The sequence below is a fragment of the Homalodisca vitripennis genome, chromosome 7 (genome assembly GCF_021130785.1).
Source record: "Homalodisca vitripennis isolate AUS2020 chromosome 7, UT_GWSS_2.1, whole genome shotgun sequence".
NCBI lineage: Eukaryota > Metazoa > Arthropoda > Insecta > Hemiptera > Cicadellidae > Homalodisca > Homalodisca vitripennis.
Genome location: NC_060213.1, coordinates 15,864,108 through 15,882,231, shown reverse-complemented (window position 1 = coordinate 15,882,231; position 18,124 = coordinate 15,864,108). Strand labels below are relative to the sequence as shown.

The 18,124-nt window shown below is 31.7% G+C and overlaps 1 protein-coding gene across 1 annotated transcript in view; it reads right to left on the bottom strand.

The window, feature by feature from the left end:
- Positions 1–14,156, bottom strand: part of LOC124366928 — a 227,726-nt gene extending 213,570 nt beyond the window's left edge. The window contains exon 1 of the mRNA XM_046823536.1: positions 13,789–14,156. The gene's annotated coding sequence lies outside the window, so the exon portion shown is untranslated. The remainder of the gene's footprint in view (positions 1–13,788) is intronic.
- Positions 14,157–18,124: the final 3,968 nt, after the last annotated feature.

Below are 18,124 nucleotides of genomic sequence, written 5' to 3'. Positions count from 1 at the left end.
GTAAAGTCAACTTCTGTAAAAAAAGAAAAACTAAGATGGAATTTATAACAGTATTTAAATGTATAGTCAAAGTTTGTTTGTAACAAGTGGTCTTTTATATCTGCATTACAGTACTAACCAAGCACTGCATATTTAATATTTGCTAAAAATTTACAGTTAAAATATATTTTTAACAACACTTTTTAATTTTTGTTCCTGGATAAATTTTAAATCTATTCTGAACACTGTTCTAGAAAAGTTTAAAATAAGAAGTTTTGTTACTATAAAGTGTAATCTATGCTTTCAAAACTATGCTTTGAAACAAACTGAACAAGGTGATTAAATCCATTAACGATATGGATATGCTTCAACCATAATTCAAACTATTAATGAATACTGTATCTTATGTACTGTATTAGGACGATAGGGGAAAATAAAACCTACATATTTTTTCCGATTGGATGGATCGAATAAATCATTTACTTTAGATAATAGAATAGTATTTAACTTATTATAAAAATAACAGACGTTAGCAGTATTCGTATACACTAATTCTATACAGAACATAGTAACGAGACCAAATAAATCGTATATCATTCAAAGTGTCAACAAGAAATTGAACGAGAAGCAAACAGTTAAAACATAGAGTACATAAATACGGTGAGTCAATAATGTATGAGCATGTTGGAAAGTTTCTCTTACACCAAAGTACCTTTAGTATCGTAAGTAAAACATAATAATTATAATTTTTCAATTACTTTATTACGAGAAGTCTTCCCCTTAATGTTAAATCAGAAGTAATTAGACTTGCGTCCCTTTCGCTATAATAAATATTTTTTACTATTAATTTCAAATCTATTACTTGCTTATTATATTATTTGTTAGTTTATATTTCTTGATGAATTCCCACTAGACTCTCGTAGAGATATTGTGGTTATAATTTGTTTGAAAAGTAAGATACAAAATCAGATTTATTGTGTCTAAAACAGTTGTGACGAAGAGATGATAGAACTTAAAGGGCGACTTTATTTGTTAAAATGTGTTTTTATGTGTTGCCAGAAAAACATGTTTACATTGTGGATACATAGCGTATCGTTGAAATATTTGTGAAAATGTTTTAATATTAATATATTTTATTCACAGATAATTATACATGGTCGACCTGGAATCTACGTGTTTTACGTTTTAAAAATCTAAGAATATCTATAATCAAGAAGAGATTCCAGGATAGCATGAGCCTATTCCACTATCACTTCAAGTTAAAAATCCTCGATAAACACGAGTGCAGCGTCAAATATCTGAACAATACACTTGGAAGTATGAGGTTTCGTCACGAGAATGTATGTCAATAAATATTTGCACAAACACTAGTTATACGATGTTTTGAGGTTAATACACATTTATTCTCTCTAATGTACAAAAACCAAACTGGATTTAACAAAATAATAAATTTAAGTAATTCATTCTTTGCAATTATTTAAAGAATGAAACAACTACAAAATAACTCTTACACATGGCTTAGCACGCAATTTTAAAATATTGAAATTTATAGCTTACATAATAAAATCAATTATTAAATGATATAATGAGTTCAATGATATCTTTTAAGTGTAAGCAGGCATATGTACACCAGATAAATATTATTTAAGCGTTAGGAAGATCAGAGGTTAAGATAAATCGCGAATGATCCTTATACTTTATAAGGATTTTATTGTGTAAGATCATTTCTGAATCGAACGAATTGTATTTTCAAACCAATAGTCCAATCGTTCTTACTGTCTCAACCAAGGAAAGATAAATATGGGGCTTGAAAATTTAATCCAGTTGAAAAGTATTTACTTCTAGTCCTTATAATATACTTCCTGACTAAGATATTTCCAGTGAAACACAAAACTTTTCCTTTTTTCCAATAAAAAATGTATATTGTATATACGTAAAAACTGAGAATCCTTTTTCTGGGTGATGATATTCACTTCTAGTATCATGTATTTACGGTGTCATAGTTTAGTTTACCTTGATACCTCAATCACAAAAAAATAAATTACATATAGGCTCGAAACCCACTCCTGTCAAAAAGAGGTAACATTTGGCCATAGGGAAAATATATCGATTGACAGCTTACGTAGATCATTAAGTGTTTCATTCTCGCCATTTACATTCACTTTCGGTCGAATGTATTTATGATATAAAATTCTTTATTGCCTCTTATTAGAAAAATATTCATAAACAGTTTTCGGAAACCTAATGCGAACAAAAACGTCGCTTCCTTCTCTTGAAATTTAATTTTGGTCTGATATATTTCCATCACTATACTTGAGATTGCCTTGTCCCGATGAAGAATGTGTACCGCAAACCAAGCCAACGACGGCCAAAAAGTAACTTTACCGGTATATGGAGAAATCCTCACCAAGTTCATGCAGCATTTCAAAATATTAGTTTATAATAAGTTTAGAGTAATATAAGTTTTGCTGCTTTTTGGACCGTAGTGTAGGAGGCAGGTCGCTCGTTAAGGCATGTTTGTGTACATCCCCCTGTTTTTTCTCAAAGCGCACTAAAAATAATATACATAACCTCAAGGGAACCAAGCAGTTCGGGTATCCTACTGTGCAAACGTTCACAGCTTTGTTCATTAAACTGAGTTTTATAAAAGAGTTAAAATAGTGTTTCTAATGAGTTAAATACTTTAAAGTTTTAATTTTTGCAATCAGTACTAGAAATTAAATAGTAATCTGGTCTTTGCAACCAGCATTACACAACTTATTAAGCACTGTATATTTTATATATTTTTTTTTATTTAGGTGTAAATAAATGTTCCAAATGTTGGAAAATTCAGCTGAAAGTGCCACAAGCTGTTTACTATTTGGATCATCTTTTATTTCTGAATCGTGAAATATTCTAGAAAAATTTTTTGTTTTTATTTTCCAAAACATTAACTCGTAAACTTTTTTTCCGCGCACATGCAAAAGAATTAGCCGGATTGGCCTAGCCTTTCTCGAGATCAGAGGTTAGAATCACATTTAGCGATTCATTTTTATTTATAAGACGAACAAAAGTCTCTGCTCGAGCAGTGCTGCTAGGATTGATGATCTTCTCGAATCTCTATAGTTAAGTTCATTAACTTGGATAACTTTGTTAAGGAACGAGTTTAAGCAAACTGGTGAGTTGTTATTGAGCAGGATTGGAGGAAACACGTAGGGGGGGGGGGTGATGCAGGAGGACAGGAGGGCAGGAGGGCTAGGAGGGGCTTAGGAGGGGGCACTTGAAACATTAAACAAACCTGCCGGCTCGAAACTATCTCTAGCGGTGGCAGTTTCACTCATGGCTGCAGTTTGTGTTGAGTTCTAGTTGCAGTCTCGATAACACACTAGACAGTATAGCGCTAGTGCGTAATATACATAATATGAAATGAACTAGACATAAGTTACAAGATCGTATATTAATACCTTATTTAATTTCCTAGAACCACAACTACTTACCAAATGAGCAGACAGTATGTACTTACCACATTACATGAATAAATAGCTATAGTATTAGAAAAATATTTATTTAGAAAACATTGAATATATTGCTATCTTGATAAGCAAGTTATTGTTGCTTCCCAATTAACATAATAAAGAAATGTGTTTTCGTTCTAACGTTAAATTTCACTCCACATTCACACTTCTCAAATACTAAGAAATGCAATTAGTTTTTACGAAATGCGTTATGAAATTTGTTATTTGATTATTAATCATTTAGAATCAATGAAGAAGCCGTATGACTCGCAATACGAAGCCGTACCGGTATATCCAATAATACAGGTCTTACGTACTTGGAAAGCTTTCTTATCTTATTAATTATTTATGGTTGACAAACTACTTGATTAAATGAGTTAAATGTAAGATTATTTGAATGAACGAGTAGAGCTTTAGGTGGACTAAATCATATTAAGTTACTTTTCTGTTAGATGTAAAACTCCCTTTTGCATTGTTACATTTAGAAAGGAACGCTTCTTCCAACTTGTTCTCAAGGTAAATCTTTAAACTGCATACATTTTTCTTACTAATAAAGTATAAAAAAAGGAGTGCGATGCTATCATAATGGCTTAAATATACTTTTCTGAAAATATTCGCATAAAGTGTATTATTTCACAATTATTAATTTATATAAAACGTAAATTACAATGTTTTATTGTATGTGACCTAGTTTTAATTATTGAACTGGTAACAGTTTTTATAAATTATGTTATATAATGATTAACGTGTATATCAGTTTAAAACTCGAACGCATTTAAAAAGACTGCTGATTTGACGAAGTAAGCAAAATATTTTGCCGATGTATTTTGTGGAGAATTAGCATTAAAAAGACAAAAATACAACAAAACCAATTTAATTATTCAATCAACTAAAACTGTATAGATATCTGTATATTCAATATTTGCAGCCTCCTGAATTTATTCAAACAATTAAATAACATTTTCAGTAATTTCGTAACTAATTAGCATTCGGCATTCGTCATTTCCTAATATTGCTTTATTCAAGAAATGCTGAGTGATTAAATTTCATTTTAAGACATTTCATAAATCTTCTTAACCTTTCCCGAAGAATTGAAATACGCACAGGCTTACCAAGCTAATAAACTCTCATGTAATGTTTCACTATCTTGCATTTGCGTTCATCCAAGTAATAAACAATGGACAATACAGGAGTAATTACAGGATATAACTTATAGGACTTATTTATACCTATGAAACCTAGATGAGGAATAGTTAATAATATGTCATACGTAAGACCACATGATAAGCTATATGGCTGAAGTTAGTGCTCCAGGCCGATGAGTTTCCAAAGAAAGAATTACATTTATGCCATGGGCTAACTTTTTTCAGGACTCTATTGTACACCATTATGGTAACAATATACTTTTTGAGTAACAGTACATACTATTATGTAGTTCAAACGTGAATTGAACTCCAGTAATCCGGATTTTTCTACCCAACACGTGTCTGGTCTGAATTGTGTCGGATTATTGAGGGACTAGTGTACGCGATCCCACGGCATTGAATTACCCCTAAAGCTGCATAGTACTTTCTGGGTAATAGTGTTTACTTATTGCTAGGCGGGTCGTACCACAACAAACACAGGAGTGTGCAGCCGGAGCCCGAGAATAGAACAGACTATAACCGTGAACAGGAGCGTGTTCCCGCCTGGACAACAGAGCTTTCTTCTATCAAATATTACCATGATGGCTAATGGTGAGATAGAGTGTTTCATAATTAAAGTGGATTGAAAGTATGTCGACCACAATCCTGCTTCAGTGTTTGTCTTTGCAATGCCTTGGAGATTTAGACTGACTAATGTTACTTACCTTACCAAATTAAAATCAGAACATTGTTATTTAAATAATAGCAATGCATACTTTATTAGTTCTGATATTATTGGCAACAAAAAACACAATAGCTTACAGGAGCAATAAATGAACTGTCTCTAAATTATACATTTCTACAACTAGAACAATTTTTGTCCTTTGCCCAACTATCGGACATGTTTAACTTTTTTTACTGATTCCAAATGACCCTATTTAACATTTATTTATTCAGATTACTACTCTGCAATAAACATCTGTACACTGTAATAGCACTTCTGAAGCAACAACTCTATATAAGGAACGAGTACAATTTTAGGCCCCATACTAGAATCTTAGAAATATTTTACTAAACATTTCCTGAAGCAATACTTTACAGACAGATACATATAGGCCTATAAGGTGATCTCTGAAATTTTCGCAAGCTACTTTTTATTTTCAGGATATTTGTCAGGGCAAAAATGCATTCCCCTCTAATACAACTGACCTTAACAAAAGTTTGTATTGTGCGGAAGAGATTTAATTCTACTCGTAGTGTATACAGGGTGGAAAAAAAGTATGGAAACGCTTTCACTAAATTTTGTATGGCTTCACTTATACAAATTAAATTTTGTACATCACCACTTGTATTAAGAACCTAGTTTTTGAGACCAGTGGGGACATTTTATCTTTTTCAGGGGGACGGCCCGTGAGGAAGTCGGATGAAAATCTTAAATGTAAGCATAGGCCGAGTTTGGTATCAAATTAAAGGTCTAGTAAAGAGAAACTCATTACCGCAAACCACACTTAAAAAGGTTGACCCCTATCCAGAGTACGAGCCGTATGAATTTCATGACAAAGAAAAATAGTAATTTTATCTTGTGAAGTAAACTAATTTACTTTCAGTAGTATGTTTTATGTCGGTTATGTAAATTTGAAAAACAATTTCCAACAAAAAATTATTTTTTTTACCTCTACATTTGTTGGATAACAGTAAATAGGGGTTTTCCTGTCTTGTCTTCAAGAAACTGAGAGTATTCAATAATACCACCGTAACTCCTTATCAACATGAGGTCAAGGTCCAGTCCCTCTAGCCCTTTTATCTCAGGCAAACATAAACTGGTTTAGGCAATACAAACAGTACTGTCACAGCAAAAACTCCACAGTTTTGTATTTTTAATATCAGCATGGTATTTAGTCTACGTTATAATTTTCCACGTAAGATAAAGTTGAAAGTCTTCACTAGAAGGTACTGCGATAGTTATAATTTTTTTTACTTAAGTGTTTTACATTTTATTTCTACTAGTTTTAAAAGCAATGTCACTTAGTGAGTTTGAGAGAGAATCACGCTGCTTATGATGCGTGTGGTATGGATATCTAGTTCGTCCCTATGAAGAAACAGCGCATTTGTTTAATGACACTTTTCTTGATAGACCCCCAATTAGTAAGTCAACAGTGTTTAAGACAGTAAAAAGATTTGAAGAAACTAGAACAGTCAAAGATCGCGAAAGAGGTGGCAGGCCCTAAATCGGCAACAAATGAAAAAAAATCTTTGGATGTACTCCAAACATTTGTTGAAAATCCCAGCACCTCGGCCAGAGTGGCTGCAGAAGATCTTGATATGAGCCATACCTCAGTGTTGAATGTTTTACACAAAACAGTATCACCCTTTTAAAGTAACCCTAACCCAAGAAACTTGCAGAGGATGATTTTGATAGAAGGACTGAATTTTGCGAAATAATGATGAGAAAGTGTGACGAAATTCAATTTTTTTTTAAGTTCGATATTGTTTTCAGATGAAGCTACATTCTTTGTTAATGGACAAGTTAAAATAGGCATAATTGCCGTTACTGGGCCGACCATAATCCACACTGGATGATAGAAGGCCACACACAAAGGCCTCAGAAAGTGAATATGTGGACTGGAATAATAAACAATAACATTTTAGGACCGTTTGTGATAGATGGAAATCTAACAGGCGAAATATGTTGACAAATAACATTTTGCCAGCAGTGCGTGCTCTTCTTGGGGCAAATTTTAATGCAGTATGGTTTCAGCAAGATGGAGCAACCGCCCCATTACTATTTGCGGGTGCGCAATCTGTTAGATGAAGTGTTTCCTAACCGTTGGATTGGTCGCAGGGGTACCGTTGAGTGGCCGGCTAGGTCACCGGATCTTAATCCACTAGATTTCTTTTTGTGGGGCTTCTTAAAAGATAATGTGTATAAAACTAAACCAGCCAACATTGAGGAGCTGATAAATCGTTTATTAGAAGAAGCAAGAAGAATTACACCTGAGATGCTTCAAAATATGACTGCAGTAGGTTTTTTATAATAGACCTAGTCATTGCCAACAAGTGTTCGGGAGAGCAGTTTGAGCACCTCATTTAAAAGGTATGGTTATTTTTTTGTAATACATAGATAATTTTTAATTAAATTCTTTTGGATAATTGTGTTCCATTAAAGTGTCATTTTCAGTCAGAACAGTTTACTTGAGACTGTGAAATTGCGGAGAAATAATAATTAATCAAACGTTACTTATGAAATTCAAACGGCCCGTACTCTGGATAGGGTCAACCTTTTTAAGTGCGGTTTGCGGTAATGAGTTTCTCTTTACTAGACCTTTAATTTGATACCAAACTCGGCCTATGCTTACATTTAAGATTTTCGTCCGACTCCCTCACGGGCCGTCCCCCTGAAAAGATAAAATGTCCCCACTGGTCTCAAAAAACTAGGTTCTTAACACAAGTGGTGATGGACAAAATTTAATTTGTATAAGTGAAGCCATACAAAATTAGTGAAAGCGTTTCCATACTTTTTTTCCACCCTGTATATGCTAAAAGCACGGATTTCTCTGTCTCTGAAAAGTACAAGGTTCTTGCGAACGATAAACACATTTTAGGATACATATAGATAGAAATGTAAATCTTTTTCCTGTAGAGAATAATTTGCGAGAAGACCTGTAAGGTTTCTTAATAAACATCCTCACTGTTATTTTAAACTTGAATTTGAAATCCACTCTAGAGCTAAACTTTCCCTCCATACCCTAACTGCGTAGTTTAGATGAGGAACAAGTACCATAGTAGTAGAATAGATTGTACCATATTAAAATCGTCTATTTCATAACAAACTAGACATTTAGAAATATTAATAAAAGTTCCTGAAGCAATACTTTACAGACGGCTCCATATGTAAGGTGAACATTTTTTTACTGGAACCCCAGATTTACCAGTGTCACCAACCTGTACACATAACCGATATGCGACTTATCGCGGTTTTTCATCTGAAATTTAACCGTATGGTTTTTATCACACCTTTTTAAAGCCATTTAAACCTCCTCGTGTTGTAAATATAGCCCAAAACATGGAAGGAACCATCATAATGATTGTGTAATTTATATTCCTTTTTACACGAAAAGGTAGTGTTGAAAGGTTCTTAAAATACAATACACTGTTTCTTAAAACTCTTCACGTATGAGGTTCGTCCGTCCATCAATAATGACTAATGGCATATACTAGTCCGTAACCTAGCATACAAAGCTGTATTAAACCGTAGCCGTAGCCTATGAATGACTTTTCCGTGATATGTATAAAAAACTTATTTTTCTTTTAGAAATTGAAGTATGACTGGCCATTAAAAGAGCCTCACTCATTCAAATATCTAATAAATTAAACTAATGTTTAAAGAATTTAGTTTACATTTTTTCAGAATATATACGTTCTAGTATATTAGTAACTATTCAAATGCTATTTAAGAGTTAGTTATTTACACTTCAAGGAATACATTTTCTTGATGTTGTTATTATAAAATCATATCATTACCGATAACTACAACTTATTCAAAAGATTACTCATGTTGTTATTGTCCAAAGCTAATGTTTATTTGCCAATAAAAAGTAATATTGCTGTTGTAAATTTATTTCCTTCAAAAAAATGGAAAATTAAACAGCCATTTTTGATACATCCACACACGTTACGGTAAATTTTAAAAGCATTCAAAATTCCACGTAAGCGCGTTTGGTGTAGGCAAACCGTAGCAGGTACAGACAGCGTACACCGTACACTCTTCAGAATAGGTGTTCTAATGCATAGATCGACCGTCCATTACAACGTTAATTTCTCGACAGACATGACTGCCCTATTGTATATGTATCTATTTACGACCATGAATATAACCAAAGTTATCCTATGTTCCAATGTCAGTTTCCAACAACGCAGAGTATGCGATAATTATTAAATAGCCATTTTATTTACTGTATGAGAGTAGTGCCTCTTCTTAAAAATCCCAACAAAATACGTACGCATTATCTTATGGTAAAATAAATTGGTGACATATTACTACAGTAAAATGCCATATTGTTGATTCTCTCAATATTTAAAACCGTATTGGATACAATATTTCAGTATAAATATAGTAATGACGGTCATATGACCGGTTTAGAAACTGCACGAAATGGCTTCAACGAACAATTAAGCCGAGATCTAAGCTAAAAAACATATAACTGTAGGTGTACAAATGGGAAAGGGCTATACATACTGCTGTAGTCTACGTATACTTTTCATGGTACATGAACAAACTCATATGAGGTATATTACACGTACTGACTTCAACCTGACGAATTAAAGTAAAGGCATCTCTCTATTATCAGAGGCTGGTTCTACCTTTGAACTAAAATGTAGGTTCAAGCTATCTTACTGGACATTCAAAAGGCATAATGTATATATATATATATATATATATATATATATATATATATATATTATCTGTTTAAAAGAATTTCTTATTCATTAAGTTTGATTCAATATTTTAGGAAAGGAGTTTAAAATACGTTACATTGTTTTACCTTTGCGAGATCCGCCATTAGGACTACATCAAGGTACAAAATTAACCTACTGTTTTGTTTTTCATTTTTAATAAGGATTTAACACATTCAGAACGATAAAGAGAAGATATCATGGCGATGATATAGATATAATGAATGGTTGCAGTGCACATTTATATTTATTTAGCTCTGAAACCATACTGAAACTATATTATATTACAGTAAACTATTACACCGACCTGAATTTTGAAAGGAATTAAAGAGTATGACAAAGAATTAAACTACCAGTACTCTGGCGTTTTAGCTTAACAATATGTGTTTCTTTGTATAATCCATACGATACTACAGAAATATGTATAAGCCTTTATTAAGAGGTACGTAAACTCTATTAACTCAGTTTGTGTACTGATCTGTGAAAAATTCCAAAGAAAATATCTATATAACTCGCATGACAAGAAAAAGGTTTAAACTTCCATACTTGCTGGCAATGTGGTGTTTTAGTGATAAAATGTGACTCTGTTGATGTGACGCAGTGGTTGACAAACAATTTCACAATATAACTTTTCCGACAAATTAGTGCATTTAATATTAACAAACTAATCTTACTGTGATAAATACACCTTTTTTTTAAAGTGTAACCGATTATAGTCGTTTCGGTACGTAAATAAAATTCACAATCTAAAATGAAGACAACTTTAAGACGTTTTAACAATTGCATATTTGATCAAAATTATATACTTTTGTCTTACAAGGCCTTACAGGAAGGTATAAATTAAACACAGTAATTAAAAAAAAAAATTTACTAAAGTTAATGTGTACATAGCGCGTAGGTTGGCTATGTTAAATCTATGAGTTTTTTTACTGTTTTTACAATTTGACCCATTTACCGTTTTCGCGATTTAAAAGAATAAACATGTTTATATTTTTTTCTCCAAACAAAATTGGCCTAATTACTGCTACAGACTGTTGCACAACACACTAAATGCAATAAATTATAACACCAATAAATTATGTTAAAAGTAGTTTGGATTAAAAATAATAAAATAAAGTTTAACGCCATAGTAAAGACTGTACACTAGACATTAAATTAGGTAATGGAACCAAAAATGTCTGAAAATTAGTTAAAGGAAACAGTATTATTCAACGATGCTTTATTTATAAAGTCAGTAGTCTTGTAAAAATGTAATGTACAGTCATAATGTTGTAAATTGAAATTAACTATTGTAGGCATTAAATAATATCACTTAGAGAAAATTATTTTTACAAGCTAAAATAAACCATAACGTATTATTATAGACTATAATATCCAATATCGCAATATCGGATGTTTTGTAATACTCTGTTGACAAATAATGAAAGGAATAATTATCTGTATTCCTTTTTGTCTATGTTTGTTGGTATATACCATTATTATCAAAAATCTAGGTTATATTATAATTTTATTCAATAAAGCATATAAATTTTAATTGAAAGAATGCGACATGTTTACTAATTTCTAGACACTTTTATTATAACAAGAAACATAATTAACTTGTTCTCCTATTTATATTTTAAGATTGACACAATTCTTTTTTCGTGCCAACATACTGTATTCTTAATAATCATCTGAAATCGCTAAGGTGGAAGTAAAATAGCCGTATTTAAACATTTTCGTGACTAATACTAACAAACGTGGCTTATAGCTACTGAGAGTTTTATAGGTTTTGTGATTGCCTATGAAATGCTAAATATTTAGTGTTAATTTAATTTATATCTATTGGACAGTTGTATTTATGTGTTTAATGTTTAACTAATACATTGAATATTCAAGCTCACTAATAAAGAAAAAAAAGAGTCTTATCATACTAATTGATAATTGACAGATAAAACAGTAAACAACACCTCATGACAGAAACGAAATCATTGGGCGAATAATAACGCAGCGTGAATACATAGGTGGTAATTCAAACAATATGCATGTTGTGTTTGAGAAAGAATTCCTAACCAACACCATAAATATTGTTATGTTTTCGTTTTATTTATTAACTCACAATATCCTGCTGATACCTATATAGGACACCTCAGTATGGTATATTAGCTTTATTTATTCGCCATGGTAACACAACTCCGCAGATAGACATGGGTTAATTAACTTTGAGTAACATTATGTTATTTAAATGTTATGCCTTTATATAACCGCTGTTGTATTACAAAACTAGAAGTGATTTTTATTTTAAAGTCTAAAATGGGATTATTATATATAAAAAGATGATATATGAAAGATGCACATGAAAGTAAGAGATTAAAATATGCCAGAATATTTAGTTATTTTTATTTTTCTGATCTTTAAATGACAGTAAAACCTTAAGGTAGAGCTCCGAAGTTTGAAAATACTGCACCAAAACAGCAACCCAAATCCACTTCTTATAGGCGATATATTTTAGGTGGTTCATACACCCAGCTATTAGGCTAAAACCATTTATGAAGAGTATTATAATTTAACGGAGTCGTGCCGTTTTCGAAAAAAAACTACTAATTGGGAACAAATTTGTGAACAAATAAAGAGTAGGTCGCGTTTAAAATATAGATATAGTTACAAAATGTATTATTTTCATTCGTTAACTTAAATTTAAAAATTATTATACTATTCTGTTTTAACGAGTAAACAAATTCTTGTATGATTTTCAAATATTTAATTTCAATTTAATAATTTTACCCTATAAGAAATTGTCCTTTCCCGTTTTATGGATGAATTAATACTTTATTGTGCGTAAAAACTATTTTTTATTGAACCAGTCCTTATAATAGTATAATATTATACAGTAATAATCTTTTCGTAGCTATTTAAATTTACAATAAGTTTTTGTATAATTTTATAAAATCACAGAAATAGATTTACTTTGTATTGTCTTCACAGGTTCATAGGAATTCATTACTTCTATTTGTTGGTCATTTGAAACATGATATTTATTTGAATATAGCATGGTTATTTAAATTATACAAAACTGTTTTTATTTGTTGTTTCAGAGTACAACCACGAATAAAACACTGTACGATAGTATTTTAAAGTAAAAACGTACATTAATAAGGCTGAAAATTTCTAATGATTTGCTCGTCCACGCTTTTTTGATAATTACATTCTAAGAAATATATTTACCCATTATATTTTAAGGGGGTGAGAATTTAAACGAATAAAAATATTGTATGTTTTTAGTAACCCATTAGTTTTGCAAGTATATTTAACAAAATATTTTACAGTACCTTACTCAGTATTAGCAAAAAAGCACGATTTTCATAGAGAAAATTGTTATCTTTCTTATGTTGTATTTTCTTCATAATTATTTCCCAGGAATAAATTTTAATTTTGTACGCGACTCAAAACAACATTGACACAAGAAGCTCATTATTACTTCATTTGAATAAGACTCTGCTGTAGGGAAACTAAGTTAATACCTTCATTAATAGTCGGGAACGCTTCTTTCTCACTAAACCTTATTTTTTCAAACTTATGGTACTTTGAGTCTTTGTAATGAAAAACATGTTATTGCGGATAAACGAATCCAATCATGCCACATTATAATTCTCCAAAGAAACTTGTTATAAATCAAATCACTTATTACTATGAATAGTTTCACAATGTGAACAATAATTCCTTATGTTTAAACACAAATTATTAACAAAGTTACTCACCTTATGAGCGGTAGGTATCCAAAAAGAATCACATAAATATCACACTATCACGTAGGCACTGATTCACTTCACCAATTCTCGGCCAGAGTATTCAATTTGAGAAAACTGACCACTCATGTATGTGGATATCACTAACATTCACTCACTAAAACTTTCCAAAAGAACCGGCACCGCGAAACCACTTGTTTGGAAAAACTTGTTGCACGAGTCTAGAACTATGGGGGACAACTACGCTACTCATGACAGTGAGTCCGGCCCGCGACAGTTGACGAAACTGTGCGTAGTTATGGTTGAGAATCGATATACCCACAGGAGATAGAGTGGGCCAGTGTGTTAGCGTAGGCAGCGTGGCGCACACTGACAACGTGGTCGCTTGGTGGCGACTGGGGGGTGGAGAACGGCTCCTCCCGCGGAACTGTTCCTGGAGACCGACTCACTCTACGGTAACCTGTAAAGAACGATATCATTTATTACGAAGCATTCCGTATAACTATTCATATTACGGCTTATAGATTAAAGCTGTTAATAAAATCAATGTTATATTATTGTGAAAAAAAATATTTATTTATTCTTTTGAACGGTAAACCATTTACAAAATAAGCTTAAAATACAATATTTATATCATTCAACTATAATATAAACATAAGTATTGGCACTATGATAACTGAAAAACGCAATGTAGTCCAAATCTAAGTAAGCCAAACAGCCCAAGATGCAGTTAAGCTATACTGCAATATCTGTAAATATAAGTAAAAAAGAAACATAAAAACAGTATGAATAGTAATTTATAATAAAAGAAAAAAACAAAAACTATAATTAAATATGGACTACAACAATTCAACAACATGTAATATAATTTACAAAATATCAATAACAGTATTAATCCTATGAGGGACAAAAATAATATTAATCTCAATGAAAACATAATAAAATTTTAACAACAATTATCCAATGCAATTATTATTCAATTTAATTATCCAATATTCGATCCTTATAGAATGTTTATGACAATCATCCTTTTCAATCCATATCAGGGTTCTTTCTTAAAATACGGAATTTTGTTAAGTGATCAGAATATTCAAACTAGTTCATAGTCTCTCATAATTTTAATAGTTGTGTGTACATTAATTTATTTTTAGGAATAATATCTTCAAAAATTGAAACTATGTTAAGGACCTTGTAATATCTATTATTTTTCTATGGCAAAATGAATCAAAAATATAAAATTTGTCACAAAAAGTCATACACTTATATTCTGCTTTCATAATTCATGAACTATTCTCGAGGATTATCAAAATATTTGAGACAGTGTTTAACAAAATGTGTCTTATTTTTCAACACAACAGAGTTATATCCAAACAGGATAAACTGAATATTGTGTACACTACCAGTATTTTGCAATAGTTACTTTTGTTAGAGAAATCAATAAGGTTGTCTAGGAAACGCCCGAAGAAGTTTTAATTAAATTAGGCAACGATGTAAACAATTTAATTCCTTTTCAGGGATTGGTTGAAAAAGATTTGATATCGTAAATTAAACAGCTGTTCCAAAAACTAGCTTTAAACTTTTATTTAGTTATCTAGATAAATATAACTAATTTATTGATAGAAAAGTTAAAAGTAGTGCTAATAATACATAGGCGGTTTGTTCTATAATAGGTTTTAGTTTGAATCTATCTCTAAATGTGTTAGGTACCACAACAGGTTTCGGAACTACTGTTCCTACATTGGATCGTAACAAAATTAAAAGTTGGATTATCAGTGTTTACAAATAAACAATACGAAAAAATAAAATAGGTATATAACACACACAAGCTCGCGCACACATTATGACGGTACGCCTATTTTCTTTAACATTTTGTTGAAATAGATTAAAAGAAATTCTACTTGCAGGGTTTTACCATTGAAAAGTTCTAACGTGTCATCCACATATCTGTAGTAGACATAATTATCTTATTGAATTTATATTTATTTCAGATGCGAAACTCTTTTTCAATATGCTTTAGATAAATAGCGGATAATATTCCTAAAAATGTTGGACCCATTGCTAGCCCATCAGTCTGTCTTCTTTCAAATGTTCAATTAATTAATGTATAGTTTCAGGTAGCAGATTAGATAGACTATTTTCAGTTGTTTCGGAAACTGGTAACTTAGTGTAGAGGTTTACTACATTGAAAGAGACAAATATTTGGCAGGGTAGTATAACAAAAATAATTTTCTATATCAAACCATATGATTTATTTAGACTGATATAAAGATTTGAGACGATACACCTTTTTCAAGCTTTTGAAAGAATTTAAAATGGTCGCAGAAGTATAGTCCACAAGAGGCTTAATAACAGTGTTGTAGTTCATCAGTACGAGGTTATCAGTATACTTCTATTTTAATGCCTGTAACACCGTAAAATAAATTACCTGAATCGAAAAATCATTATTTAAAAACTTCTTGTCAAATCTTCTTTTAAATTGTGAATTTGATTTGTGCATTAGGTAAAGATCAATACAACTCTTCAAAAATGCTATCCAATCTCTTATTTTATAGTAAACTAGCTGTTCCCCGCGGCTTCGCACGCTTTTTGTAAGTTTTGCTCGTGTATGAGCACTTCTGGTTCAAGTAAATTATATTGTCAACGCCGATGTAGAGTTTACCTTGTTGACACTATCAAGAAAATCTGCCAAACGTGTGTGTTTTATAGCCATTGTACACGTACTGTACTTAATAATAAAGTGGTCTAACATTCAAGCTATAAGGCCAAACAGAAATTCATTTGAAAGACAAATATCCATAAAAATTTAGCGCCTTCACATAGTGTGTGGTTATTTTACACAACTATCTCGTAATTGTACATTACAATGTGCAGGCGCTTTGATAACTTATATATTTTGGAGCGCCTCCTGGTGGTGAGTTACATCAATGGGCATACATATACATACAAATTTTCATAATGATCGGTGAAATAGTTTGTATATATATATATATATATATATATAGGAACCAGGAAGCCTACTTCGGTTAAAAAGAGTGCCTACTTCAGATCGTTTGAATTCACTTACTATGTCACATATCAGCTTGCAATATTTCAAATTCTAGATACGTTCAATTATGCAGTTTTCGGAAATCTACTTTGGTCAAAATCGTCTACTATCGGCTTCTGTAATCTATTTTCAGTTTAAAATATTTCCACGGGCATAGTTGTTTGTTTTGTTGCCCTGAAGAAGAAAATATACACATACGTAGGACCTATTACGGCCAAGGGGAAGTAATACCTACTTCCTATGAACTTTCGGTATAAGTACTTTCGGTATGTTGCAAATCCTTATTAAGGTTATGCAACATTCCAAAATAATCGTTATTAAACTTTTGCGTTACACTTGTTTTTTAGACTGTATCCAGGGAAAGAATGAGTCTTTAAGGCATTTTAGTGTTCATTTCTCTGTTCTTCCAAAAGCCATTGTTAAGATGCCATAACACAATGAATCCCACCAGTTTAAAGTAACTTATGTGAAAACATTCATAACTTTGTTCATTAATGTTGGTTACATAGCAGTGTTTATATAATTTTCATTATGCATTAGATTATTTAAATTCGTCACTGGCACAATCTGGAGTACAATTTTGATATTAACTTTTTATTTACTATCTGCATTGCACTACTGATCAAGCACGGTTTACTTAATATTTTATCAAATTTAAATATAAACAGATGTTTCAGCCAATTTGTCGACATAAAACTGAAGGTGTGAACAGCTGTTTAGTGCCAGTTTAATTTGGATTATGAATTGTAAAAACTACAATTTTTCCTGAATTCCAAAATATTCCAGATATATTTTCTTAACTTTTTCTTCATAAAAACCTTCCTCGGATTTCAATGAACATTTTACAAAAAGAATTAACCGAATCCGTCCACCCGTTATCGAGTTTAGCGCTTACCAACACATTTCGACATTCATTTTTATTTATAAGATTAAATCATAACTGCTGCAACAAGTGTCTTAAACGCTTTTTCTACTACACTTGCAATATTTCTACTACCTTTACTTCTACTACCTATACTACCTATACTTCTACTACCTTTACAGTATTCTTCTAGTGTCGATATGTATAAGATGCTACATGTTGCGATGAACGCACACTCACTGAACGACTCCGCTAGAAGATCCGCTCTCTCACCGAGTTGGTAGCCACGCTGTCCAATAACTCCCCAGTCCCCCCACTTCGCCCCTCACGCATGTCTGGACTCGTGACAACAGAGCCAATCTTGTCTAGGTAACAAAGCTGCATCGAACTCCGTAATTATACGATTGTTTTATGGATGACGACCTTTCAAAACTCCCAAT